This window comes from Schistocerca nitens, chromosome 9, assembly GCF_023898315.1.
Source record: "Schistocerca nitens isolate TAMUIC-IGC-003100 chromosome 9, iqSchNite1.1, whole genome shotgun sequence".
Classification (NCBI taxonomy): domain Eukaryota; kingdom Metazoa; phylum Arthropoda; class Insecta; order Orthoptera; family Acrididae; genus Schistocerca; species Schistocerca nitens.
Genome location: NC_064622.1, coordinates 67718505 through 67732650, shown reverse-complemented (window position 1 = coordinate 67732650; position 14146 = coordinate 67718505). Strand labels below are relative to the sequence as shown.

The window sequence follows — 14146 nt, the reverse complement described above, 5'->3', positions numbered from 1 at the left end:
GACAGAGCATTCCCAACCATGTATATAAAATATCTGTCCGAGAGAAAGGCCTGTATGAAGGTTGGTAGACGTCCACGGAATCCCCACTGATGGAGCTGCGACAAAATATTATGCCTCTAGATAGTGTCGTAGGCCTTTTCCAAATGGAAGAAAACACCGACAAGGTGTTGCTTACGAAGGAAAGCTTCGACCAGGGTCAGGTTATGTACCCCTTGTCGATGTTACAAGAGACCCCTGTATTCGTACAGCTGCTATTGGCGGTCGAGAGTTGTGCCTTGAGCTCCTCCTAACGGATTTCCATACTTTACTTGCGGATGTGGACTTATTGATGGAGTTCAGGAACTCTTGCCAAGACCTTTGCTTACTCTCCCGAATTATTCTCCTCGCCTTTGCGTACGCCATTAGATAGTTTGCAAGATTCTCATCTGTAGGGCCTCGATTGAATCTGCACACAGCTGCCATCCTGTGCCTGATTGCAAAACGACACTCATCGTTCCACCGAGGGACAGGTCGCCTCCCACGCACTTCCAGAGTCTCTGGGATGGATGCATCAGCAGCATGGTGAATCACAGCTGTAATGTGATCCACCCAGTCCTGGACGCCGTCATATTGCTCGAAAACAGCTAACTGCCTGTAAAGCATCCAGTTAGCCTTCTTGAATAACCATCTCGGTGGCTTTCTTTCAGGATCTGCTCCATGAGGCAGATGGATCCAGATAGGGAAATGGACACTACCGTGAAGGTCATCGTCCACTGTCCACTGAGCAGTGTCCCCAAGAGCAGGCGAGCAGAGGGAGAGGTCTATGGCTGTAGATGAACCTGTAGCAGTGCTAGAATGTGTCTAAAAGGAGAAAGGGTCAGGGTAGTTCATCAAGAAGATGAGTGAGGACGCCTACTTTCTAGAGGCTCGTGGGGTGATAAGTACACAGAGCACACTGTGATGTCAACATGGGCAACTGTCCAAACAGCAACCGCTTGTAGTATTGTTGTTAAGGGAATAGGTGAGGAGTGAAAAGTGTCCTTTACGAAGACTACAACCCCACCTTTTGGCCTGTCACCAGTAAGGTCGTCGTTTCTATAAAGGTGATAGCCTCCAAGTACAGGTGTGCCAGTCTCTTTAAAATGAGACTCTTGAATGCGGAGGCAAAAGGGTCTGTCCTGTACAAGGAGTCTCAGTTCTGCCAGATGAGTCCCGTATCCATTTATATTCCATTGAAGTACAGGAGCCATTTCATCAGTGTGGTCTTGATTTACCCCTGTCTTTGTGCCAAGCTGGTGAGGCGCTTGTAGAGCGAGGCAGAGTGGTGGGCTGACTGGGTCTGGTGATGAGACATCAAAATCCATGATGTCCTCATCATTAGTCAGATGTGCCAGAATGACGTCTGATGGCGCCCGGGTCAGCTTTCTACGCGAAATTATGGGATCCTTTCCCTGCTCCCTTTCCCAGCGAGAATGAGGGAGAAAAGGAGCGGTGAGAGCCACTTTTCTTTGAAGAAAGTTGGCGTTGAGGGGCACTCTACTTTTGGGGTGCCTTCGGGCTGTGCACTGTGGAAGCATTACTGGTCTCTTCCATCATAGCTGTCTGGATTGCTATGTCTTTCACTTTTCTTTGGCACATACAGGTGCAAGTACAGGTGCCAGAGGTGGATAATGGAACACTGGACGTCGTCTGAGCCGAAGCGTCGACCTTAGTAACAGGTTTCTGCGCCAACGAAGCATAAGAAGTGACGAAGATAGGGGTTTCATCGCCTGATAGTCCTTTTTGGCTTCTGTCTAGGGGATCCGCTTGGTCACTTTGATTTCCTGAATTTTGCGATCCTCTGAAAAAACAGGGCAGGGTCGGCTCCAGACTGGGTGGCTTCCAGAGCAGTTAATACAGTCTGCTGGAGATGGACAGTCTGTCCCAGATTCATGGGCTGCCTTTCCACACTTCCCACAAGTCGCTTCCCCTCAGCAAATCAGCGTTGTATGACCAAAACGCTGGCATTTGAAGCATCGCATAGGGTTCAACCCTAAGTCGGAGGAAACCTGCTATGATGTGTTCAGGTAGCAATGGAGAACTGAAGGTCTCAATAAAAGTGGCAGTCTTCTCAGTCTCTCCATTTTTCTTGCGTGTCCTTTGTTCCACATCTATGATCCCTTGTGATGCCTGTTCTTGTTTGAGTTCAGCAGCGTCTATATCCATAATATCACGACAGGTACCACACCTTTGCTGGAGTTATGCAACTCAACAATGATGTCGTACTCACCCAATTTCTGTGACTTCTTAAGGAGTTCCACCTGCTTTGCCCAGTTAGTCTCAACAAGCAAGGAACCATTGAGCAACCGCTTAATAGACTTTAAGGTACCAGCCAGCCCATCTAAGCTTTTATGGATATAGAAGGGGGACACTTTTTCAATCGTCCCCTCCTTCCTCTTAATCACTACAAAGACATTGTTATTCATGACTCCTTGAGCCCCATTACTGACAACAAATTGATTATAAGGAGGACTAGACTCCCTCATTCTTTTGGATGAATGGGTATGAGAACTCCCAGGTGGCACACCCTTCCCACTGCGAGGAGAAGAAGAAGATTTCGAGCGATCCATCTCGGCCCCACGAGCAGCTATGGAAATAAGGGTCCACTCAGACAGAGCCCCACATGCCTGAGTAAGCCGTATACAACTAACAAGGGAACCTCCCCATCGCACCCTCTCAGATTTAGTTGTAAGTTGACACAGTGGATAGGCCTTGAAAAACTGAACACAGATCAATCGAGAAAACAGGAAGAAGTTGTGTGGAACTATGAAAAAATTAATCAAAATATACAAACTGAGTAGTCCATGTGCAAGATAGGCAGAATCAAGGATAGTGTGAGTACACGAGCGCCGTGGTCCCGTGGTTAGCATAAGCAGCAGCTGAACGAGGGGTCCTTGGTTCAAGTCTTCCTTTGAGTAAAAATTTTATTTTCGCAAAGTTATGATCTGTCCGTTCGTTCATTGACGTCTCTGTTCACTGTAATAAGTTTAGTGTCTGTGGTTTGCGACCGCACCGCAAAACCGTGCGATTAGTAGACGAAAGGACGTGCCTCTCCAATGGGAACCGAAAACATTTGATCGCAAAGTCATAGGTCAACCGATTCCTCCACAGGAAAACACGTCTGATATATTCTATACGACACTGGTGACGGCATGTGCGTCACATGACAGGAATATGTTGTCGATCCACCTAAATTGTACACTTGGCGAATGGGTAAAAAGATTCTTCTACCTTGCCAGATATAGGTTTTCTTGTGGATGTGATAATCACTCCCAAAAAAGTGATGAAAACATAAGAGTTTGTCACATAAACTGAAAATAAAAAATTAAAATTTTCACTCCAAGGAAGACTTGAACCAAGGACCTTTCATTCCGCAGCTGCGCACGCTAACCCTTTTTTTTTTTTAAAAATGTGTGCTCCGAACAGGATTCGAACCGGAGATCTCCTGCTTACATGGCAGATGCTCTACCCATTTTTTTTTTTTAAGTCAACGGGGAAAGATGAAAATGTGTGCCCCGACCGGGACTCGAACCCGGGATCTGCTGCTTACATGGCAGACGCTCTACCCATCTTGTTTTTTTTTTAGCAGTCCAACGCCTTAACCACTTTTTTGTTTTTTCTTGTTTTTCTTTTTTTATTTGTTTTTTATTTTTTATTTTTTTTGTTTATTTTCTTTTTTTTGCCTTTCGAGGGCAAGAGCTCTACCATCCTTTTTTTTGCTTACTAACCCAACGCCTTTTTATTTTTTTTATTTATTTTTTTAAGGCGTCTTTCAGTTACAACAAACCAAATTAGAAAATTGCAGCCGTAGCAACAACAGAACAAGAGTTTCTTCTAAACTATGAAAAAGAATTTGAAACAAATAGTGTGATGGTAGATAATAACGAAAGAAAAATGTAACCAAATCCCGCACGCCATTCCATGTGCATGGCCCCTCGGCGTACAGATTCCATGTTCCAAATTGGTACATTTCGCGGCGTGTGGAGCCCCATGTCGGCGGTCATCCTCTGCCCGGTACTCCCCAACTGTGAGGGGGGTTGTCGAAGACACTGCGCAAATAGTTCGCAAATAGCTGTCGGTATCGCGGTGTACACTCAAGTGTGCTATGACTGTCCTGGAGAAATTGCCAGTAATCAAGCACCATCTTCTCATCATCGCGAAAGAGGTAGTATATGGACATGCCTTTAAACCATGTGAGAGCGTGAGTCTTCGCAGGTGGGAAATAAGTATCCTCTGGACAAAGGAGGAGCCGTGGCTCAATTGTGCGAGGCGCGATACGTAGGTAGCAGGCGAGGATCTTCTGCACTAGCAGCCATACCTCTAACGCCGATCCACATGTTAAACGGTGTTCGTCAGTATCCACGAGGTGGCAACGTGGGCAAAGGGGGGAATCCGTCATCCCAATAGCGTGCAGACGTTGTCGTGTTACAAACTTCCCGTTCACCACCTGGTACCACGCGGCTCGTACCCGCGTGGGGAGGAACGGCTTCTGGACCGCTCTCCACACTGCCGGCCATAGGGTCGTAGGGCTCTTCCTCTCAATCACATTCCGAGGTATGGACCTTAGCAGCAGTCTGTAAACGTCTCTCGCCTTGGGAGTGCGAGTGTTGGGAAGGTCTGGGTGCACGTAACTATATTCAAGAATAAATGCCGAGAGGTGCGAGAGTGAAGGTGTAATGTGCGCTACCGTGACAGGTGGCAGAAGAGACGCCGGCAGCAATTCCTCTAACAGACGTCCCGTAAGGGAAGCATCTTTGTGGGTCCACAATTTCATCATTGTGCACAAGTATAACGCTGTAGCTCTTGCTCGTACATTTATAAGTCCCAGTCCGCCATCACGCGGAGGAAGGGTGAGTGTTTCGTAGCGGACTTTGAATAGGTGTCCGGCGGTAAGGTAATTTCCAAACGCTGCTTGCAATCTGTGTGCCATCGCTGTCGATATCGGTAGGACCTGGGCCATGTGGATCATCTTAGTCGCCACGTGAAGGTTGAGGTATTCCACACGCTGTAGGAGGTCCATCCGTCGAAGTAAGTTCCGGCGAACTTCTGTGCGTATGGCCTGTAGTAATCGTGCATAGTTCATTGCAGCCGTGCGGCGCACATCCTGTGTAAATGTTATGCCCAAGAACCGGATCTTGTTAACTAGTGGGAGTGGGGCTAAAGCGTCCTCCTGTAGACCTCTCCCAATCGGCATCGCTGCCGACTTGGCCACATTCATGAGGCTGCCCGCTGCCAATCCATAGCGATTGATCCATTGTAACACCGATCGTACCTCGTCACCAGATCGGACAAGTAATAGGAGGTCATCAGCATATATCCTGCAGTGAAAGGTGTGATCCCTCAATGACATTCCCGAGAGCCTGTTTTTCAACCCTCCGACAAGTGGTTCGAGTGCGATCGCGTAAAGGATCATGGAGAGTGGGCATCCTTGGCGAACTGACCGTCGGATCGGAAAGGGACCCGCAATCCGTCCATTCACCAGTACACGGGATGCAGCTCCACGGAAAAGGCGTTGAAAGATGTCGAGAAAGTCAGGCGGGAAGCCCATGCGGGCCATAACGGACAGAAGGAACTTGTGGTGAACTCTGTCAAAGGCGTGGTCGAAATCAATGGTGATCAGAGCAGCTCGAAGGCGACAGCATGTGGCGATGGCTATTAAATCCCTGCATTCGCTGGTTGCCGTTTGCATGTTGGTCACTCCGCCCTGTGTCGTTTGCTCCATTGAGAGGAGTAGGGGCAGAACCTGCTTTATGCGGCTGGCGAGTAGTCGGGCGAAGATTTTATAGTCCGAGTTGAGCATTGTAATGGGCCTGTAGTCCTCGACCGTCCGACCTCTGGAAGGCTTGTGTATCGGTATAAGGAGACCTTCCACGAATGCAGGTGGCACGTGGGAACCGGGGGTCATCAGTTCTTGGTACATGCTGATCCATCGGGGCATCATGAGATCGCGGAAAGTCCGATAAAACTCGAGCGGCAGTCCGTCTGGCCCGGGAGATTTGTTGAGTGCTCCCTTGTTAAGCGCGTCCTCGATGTCGTCCCGTGTAATTCCACCTAAAAGCGTCGCCGCTGCTGCATTGTCGAGGGTGTGCGACACGTGCTGCAGTATGTCGTGATCGTCCGCTTCCTCTTCCTCTGTATTCACCTCGTCGTAAAACTGGCGATAGTGATCTGCAAAGGCTTCTGTAACCGCGGCCTGAGTCAGTACGACCCTACCACCTGGCAATACGAGGTCCGTGATCAGCTGCTGTCGGCGTCGGCGGCTGTCGAGCACGATGTGATGCATAGACGGGTTTTCTCCTTCCGCTCGGTCGTGACGTCGCGATCGCACGACGACCCCCTCCAAACGTTTCCTCGTAAGAGACAATATTTGACCTTTAATTCGGCGGCTTTCCATTTGTCGGTTTGGAGATGGTGGTTGGCCGTCGAGTTCGCGAAGCATCGTGTAATAGAAGTCCAATGTATGACGATGCCAAGCTGCGATATCTTTACCGAATTGAGTTAGCACACGCCGAAACGCTGGTTTTGCACAGTCCACCCACCATGCTAGAGTCGAAGGATATCGGGGAAGACGACGTTCGCAATCCAGCCATGTTTTGGCGATAATCCGACGGCATTCCGGGTCTTGAAGATGTGCCACATTCAGCTTCCAGGGTCCTCGGCTGCGCCATGTTCGCTGCTGTTGTAGAGTGAGTGTGCATATGAAAGCGCTATGATCGGAGAAGGCAAGCGGCCAACGTTCGGCGTCCAATACTCCCGGCGCTAGAGCTCGTGAGACATAAATGCGGTCTAGGCGACTGGCCGAGTGACTAGTAAGGTATGTCGGCCCGGGACGGTCACCGTGCACTGTCTCCCACGTGTCAGTGAGAAGCAGATCACGAACCAGGAGCCGAAGTTCTTGACAAGTCGAGAAGTGTGGGACTTGGTCTTTGGGGTGGAGCACACAGTTGAAGTCGCCGCCGAAGATATATTGATCGTAGCGGCTGATGAAGAGGGGGGCGATATCCTCCGAGTAGAACAGCGATCGTTCGCGGCGTTGGTCAGTTCCTGATGGAGCGTAGATGTTAATGATGCGTGTGCCCAGTGCTGTGATCGCCAGCCCCCTTCCTGACGGAAGGTAAGTCACTTCTTCGATGGCAATTCCGTCGCGCACTAGTATTGCCGTACCGCTGCCATTCCGGTCCGCCGGTGACATATGTGTCACGTAACCGTAGAAAACGGGGAGGGCCGCTATATACACGTCTTGCAACAGGGCAATGTCAACATCCGAAGAACGAAGCATCTCACGCAGCAACTGGATCTTCACTGCCGTTCGTATCGTGTTTAGGTTGAGCGTGGCGATACGATATGTTTGTTGCCGAACCGCAGGTGTTAAGTTATCCATTAAGACTGGAATTGCCTATGGCGCTTCTGACTCTATTGACACCTCCGCATCCCCACAAACCGCACCTGCCGTCCTTTCTAGAGAGCCGGCGCCAATGGCGTGGGCCCTGTTGGCGTAACTTGCATGGTTCCGTCGTCGTCGTGGTCATCCGCCCACGTCGGGGAACTCAATGCAAGATCTGCTTCCCTAGCGTCCTCAGGACTCGGCATGGGTGCTTGCACTCCAGAAGGTGGTGGGCAGCATCTGTCCTGCATATCGGCATCCGATGTTGCCACTGTAGGTATATGTGGTCTGTCCTCAGTTCCGTTCGGTGGTGCCACACTGCAGCAAATGGCGGCTGCCTCTGTGGTAGCGTCGTCATTGAAGGTGGAGTCTTCGTCCTCTGGAGGCTGCGTCGCATCCCGTTCGGAAGTTGCTCTACGCCTCCGCTTCCGTCGCTTCGGGGAGCGTTGCTTCCTGGAGTGTCCTTCTGTGTCAGACGACGGCAAAGATTCCCGACGTTCCGGCACAAAGGCAGCTGTAGGCACAATAAGCGAGTCTACGGCCATGCTATCGTCATGTATGTTGTTATCCGTCGACGGGGGCGGCGGCATCGGAATTGAATCCGTAGCTTGTGGAACGGGTGTGTCGTCATCGCCCTGTATTGGAGGATGGAGCCGCGACGCAACAGTGGATGTCGGCTGTCGTGGTGAAGTGGTAGCTGTCGTGAGGGCTGCTGCATAAGTCACGGGAAGCAGCGTCGGCTGCGATGGCGGGTCTGCGTCAGCCGGCGGCAGTTGCGTGATTCGACGTTGGAGACATTCTGATCTAAGGTGTCCCTCCTTCCCACAACCAGAGCAGGTCTTTGGTTGCCCATCGTAGATGACGATGGCACGGCAGCCACCGATAGTCAGATATGAAGGTACATGTCTTTTCAGTTCTATTCGGACCTGGCGGACTCCATTCAGCACAGGATATGTCTGGAATTGCGTCCATTTTTCCGCAATATGATCATGGACCGTGCCGTAGGGGCGCAGCGCTGTCACGACGTCCTCCGCCGGTAATTCGAAAGGAAGTTCGAAAATTCTGATAGTGCGAAGTTCCATGCCAGAATAATCGACGTGTACAGTCCCCACATTGCCATCAGCATGGCAGAAACGGAGGCCCTGTTTCGTGTCCCGAAGGATCCGTTCACATGTTGCGTCGTTGATGATCTTGACATATACGATACTACTCACAATGGACAAGTGAATGCCGAGAATGTCAGTCGCCGGAATTTTAACTTCTTCTCGTAGAAATCGTTCGACTTCGAGTGCTTTGGGCCGTGCAAATTCGTTGCGGAACGTAAATTTGAGCGTCGATTTTCTGTATTGGTGCGCCATGGTGATCTATATGCTGAGTACGGCACGCGCGAAACGGCCGAGTACGATGTAAACAACACAAGCGCTCGCTCCGCGGCAGGAACACAAACAGCGCGTCCTCACCGCAGCACAGCCAAAGGCCAACTTAAAAATGTTCAGATGTTTGTGAAATCTTATGGGACTTAACTGCTAAGGTCATCAGTCCCTAAGCTTACACACTACTTAACCTAACTTACCCTAAGGACAAACACACACTCCCATGCCCGAGGGAGGACTCGAACCTCCGCCGGGAACCCTGAGACCACGGGCTCCTTCATCCTCCTTCCTTTATGTTGCCTATCTTATATGGACTATTCAGTTTGTATATTTTGCTTATTTTTTTCATAGTTCCATACAATTTCTTCCTGTTTTCTAGATTGATCTGTGTTCAGTTTTTCAAGGCCTATTCACTGTGCCAACTTATAACTAAATCTGAGGGGGGTGCGATGGGGAGGTTCCCTTGTAAGGTGCAGCAGGTTCCCCAGAGGTTGCCCGCTAGTGACTGTTCCACCTCAACAGCCATGCATCTCATCAGTGCGCAGCACACCTTGAGATTGAGGTTTTTTTTTATAGAGGTTTATTCCATCCTCACGATCCAGGTGGTCAAGCCAAGATCCCCAATCCCTGTGACACACAATGTTCCACCGCCGCGCCGCATGGTGGTCGCTGAAGCATGCCCAGAGCTTATGGTGGCAGGAGACTGGAGGCGCTTACCAGTCCCCAGCTCAGGAACCCCAGGGTCGCCAAGCCCGTACCCAGCACATGAATGCTGAGCCCCTGAGGGGCCCATACAAACATCAGCGCGCATCTGGTGGAACAGCGACGATGTGGTGTACTACGAATTACTTCCCCGAGGTGTAATCATCACCCCTGACATTCATTGTAACAACTGAGACGACTTGCAGACGTAATCGAAGAACAACGGCCAGGCAGACTGCTGAAGTGATGCTACACTGTGGTGACGCCCGCCTTCCTTGTGCTAAACTGACATAAACGTTGTGCAAGAGGTGGGTTGGAATGTCATTCCGCACCCATCTTATTCACCTGATCTTTCGCTCTCAAATTTTCAGCTTTTCCGCTCTCTACCAAGCAGCCTTCAAGGAATTTCCTGTCCGCACGAAAAGGCGCGCCGAGCATGGCTTGACAAGTTCTTTGAAACGCCTGGTATGGCAGAACAGAGCGGATTACGTTGTGGAAAGGGGCCAAAATACGTTGCTGTCAGTTTCACTCAACATACAAACTTTATTCATCAACACTCAATATTACAAAAAGGATGCAAAACGCCCAAAACTTTAATCGACCTCCTTTGATTAACTTTAGATCGGCTGAAGGTCACACTCCAAATCCAAGACACAAGGCCTAAGCAAGAAATTGAAATACAAGGTTCTTCTGGAGGTTTCACCCAAGAATATTTTCTAAATATTCAATCTAAACAGGCTGAAGGACTTAGCAATTTAATTTTAATGGAACTTGGCTGGAGGCTGCATATTAGGCAATAAGAAGAGTTTCAATAAAAAGGCAGAAGGCCTTATCTTAAAACAAAAGCATAACAATCTTATGCCTTAAGATAACAACATTAATTTAAGAGACATTAAAACTCGGCTGAAGGCCACACATCAACCAAATAACTAAAATCCAAACAGGCAAATTACTAAACAAGGAACGGCACTCAGAAGTTTCCAAGGGTCGGCCTTGGATTGTAACACTAACGCCCGTTTAGGTGAGTGAGACTGGCAGCCTGCCCAACGACTTCTTAATCTGGAGGCAACCCAACGACAGACAGCCAACCGACCAATCAACCAAATCAGTTCCGCTCCACACACCCATCAAAACGACCACAAGATTTCAATAGACGACACATAGAATATTGGCGCCCACACCGGCCAACGACACCTCAACTGCCGAACTACAAGCCGCACTGGACAGCAACAACATGACGAGGAAAATACACTGCCTAAAATTACGTCACCGACCATGGCAGGTAACCAGAATGTCAACGGCCACACAGCAGAAGACTGTTGGTGAACTTCCATAACAGGGAATAAATTAAGTTTCACAGGAAGACGGCCGGAATCTAGCCGACTTAAATACACACACTTTGTTGCTCGCGGGAATGTCTCAAAAGCGAAAATCAGGATGAAACGAAGAAATGTAAACAGTTGAGGCTCGATAGTAAGTTAAGTGGGGACTCAACTTTCATGTCCAAGATCGGTGGGCGACGAACTCGTAGCACTCGCAAGCAGCACCTCACACTCCAACTGTGCGTGCATGCCACCAGCGGCTCCAGCCCGACTCTGCGCGACGGGGGCTTGCTTGCTGCTCCACGCCAAGCAACCGACTGGACTGCCGGTCCGTCCGCGATTGCTGCTCCGTCGCGAATGCACTGCTGGTGCGTCTCCCACTCACTGACTGCCCGACACACGACAACCCGGAAATACTGCCGGTCGCTCCAGAAATGGTACGACAGTGCGCTTATCGATACGCGCTGCTGCTGCCACTCACGGGCAAGTAAGGCAGGAAGTTAGTGACGCCAGTAAATGGAATAAGAAAACGAGGCGGCACTACCGTAATAGAAGATGACAAACAATTAATGGGATGAACATGAACGGCTCATTCTTCTCTTCAAAATCAGGTGATTTCTACAGTAGCAGAGTGAGAAAGTTACCCCAGCATTGGCAGACTGTTGTAAATAGTGAAGGAGAAGGTATCATTGACGACTAAAGTCTCTGTTATTTGTATCTGTTGTGTTTATTTAACTAATGGGAAACCTACGAACTCGTGCACCTACCTAATAAATGTAAACCTTCCTGTTCTAACGGCTCATATTTGTGTTCAATCGTTACTTGAGTGTCACAAACGCGATTGTACAGTACTTAATAATATGGGTAGGAATTGACGTTTATGGCAAATAAGCTACTTGTATGGTAACGTTGTTTTCTGTTCCCTACGGAGTTGAGAGTGGTGACTACGCAAACCATCGGAATGCTTGATTTCGGTGGTCACCCTCGAACCCCACCATGAGATTGACTGATTTCCGTATGTGTTTCCATCCAACGCCGTAACTCTTGTACTTGCCGCTACGCGGTTACCGGCGGAATAAAACAACCATTGTAATAAGGTAAAATATCCGTAAAATGATAGTGACAGGTGCACCTGCCATGGATACTCACCTCAATGGTGATAGACAAGGGCAATCACCAAATTCAAGCATTCCAATGGTGAGAGGAAAGGGGACTAGCCAAAATTAAGCAGTACAACGGTGAGAGGCTAGGTGTCTCACGGATATCAAGCACTCTGTTGGGAACAAAACCATTACATTGACATCGTTATTCCTGGATCATGGGAAACTTAGTTTCTAACCAGACACTGAAACGACTAACTATATTGCACCATACAGTCCATTTGCAATACTAAAGTAATTTTCGAACATCAGTATCAACCGTTATAACACAAAAGTTTACATGTACATCGTAAATGAAATGTAGAATTAAATGTAACGGTTCTCTTTCGCAAAAACAGGCATAATTGATATTTCTCGATTACAGCGCCACCTAGCACAAATGGGAAACAATGGTTTGAGTAAATTGTACCACGTCTTTTGGAGTATAATTCGAATATACAATAAAAATGGATGGTTCCCATTTGAAAACACAAAGCTGATCCCGTCCACCACGCAAGAGTGGTGGTTAGGCGGTGACGAGCTATAGCATAGACTGATGTTCCCTTTGCTAATATTGACTTTTCATGTAGAACGTTGTTTTCGTGATGTGCCTCTGTTTCGAGGTATTTAGTTGCCTCAAGTTAGAAGAAACACCGTATATGTAGTCGTCTCCCGCATAATACTTTCACTTCCAGCATCAAGCACGTTAAACATGTTGATGAAGTGCGTTCACCCAGATGAACAGTCGCAAGTAACCTATAAAGTAGGGACCAATATGTTTCTGCAGTGTTAAACATAGGCAAAAAACATAAACTTAGTTCTTTTTGTACGGATATCTGTAGCCAAATACGGTAAATTCAACTAGATGTTTAATCTTCTGTTCCTAATGTGAGTTGAATAAGTTACATCATCCGAAAGTTATATCACTCTAATCGTTAACATGTTCTGCTGAGGTGAGACAAAGAAAGCTTATATCACTCTAACGCTGAAATACGTATTTTGCTGAGATAATATAATGTCATTGAGGCTCACATGAACTTACAAGTTGTGCGACATCCAATGTGCCACAGGAATACAGAAGAATTGCAATAATACATGCAGTTTTTCTTCACTTTTCATGTAGAACGTTGTTTTCGTGATGTGCCTCTGTTTCGAGGTATTTAGTTGCCTCAAGTTAGAAGAAACACCGTATATGTAGTCGTCTCCCGCATAATACTTTCACTTCCAGCATCAAGCACGTTAAACATAAACTTAGTTCTTTTTGTACGGATATCTGTAGCCAAATACGGTAAATTCAACTAGATGTTTAATCTTCTGTTCTTAATGTGAGTTGAATAAGTTACATCATCCGAAAGTTATATCACTCTAATCGTTAACTTCCGGGCTGATAGGCCGTGGTCGAAGTATAAAACTGTCTCCTGACGTTTTGTCTCCGACTGCGGGAGACATCCTCGGAGGTAAAGCGGCGAACTGCGAAGAGAACTCGAGGAAGCGCTGATTATATAGGCAGTTTTTGCCTCATAACCTGTTAACACAGCTTTGACATGCGTAATATGGGTGTATTTATATCGGTGTATACTGGTTAAGTGTCGATCACAAAACAAAGGGGAATCGGAATTAGAAATAACCGGACATGGTTTACCACAAGTTAAATATTTTGTGTGCTATTTGATTTCTGATTTAATATACATAAACGACCTTCTTTTTGAATTGTCAGAAATTGTAAATTTTGCCCTTTTTGCAGTGTTGGAAGGCACGCTCAGAGAAAGGGTAGGTAATGAAATGTTTGAAACATACAAACATGCGTCAAGGCAAAAAGATAATCGTTAAATTTAGCCAAGAGTCTGTACATACAATTTAGTATTGCTCATAGAACTCCACAGGTTTTAAAAATAGTCTACTGACACAACGAAATACATGTAGTACATACTCGTAATTCTTTTTCCACAACTTATGCATCTTTGCCTATGGTACACATTACAGAATCTACAATGGTGCAGCTTGTATGTACTTATTTCTTCCGAGTTCTGATAAAACTGTTAGGTTGAACTCGAGCACATCACCGATGCTCTGTGTTCCTGATACAGTATCTGTGCTGCTGCAGTCTGAACTATTGCCAGATTTAACCGTCCTCGACCCATCCACATAGCCATTTTTATCACGGCGAAAAGACATCGAAGATAATGGAAATAGCTCACTTGTCCTAGG

The 14146-nt window shown here is 47.7% G+C and overlaps 1 protein-coding gene across 1 annotated transcript in view; it reads left to right on the top strand.

The window, feature by feature from the left end:
* LOC126203025 (cytochrome P450 6j1-like) overlaps nucleotides 1–14146 on the top strand; it is a 60982-nt gene that overhangs the window by 13410 nt on the left and 33426 nt on the right. The window lies entirely within an intron of this gene.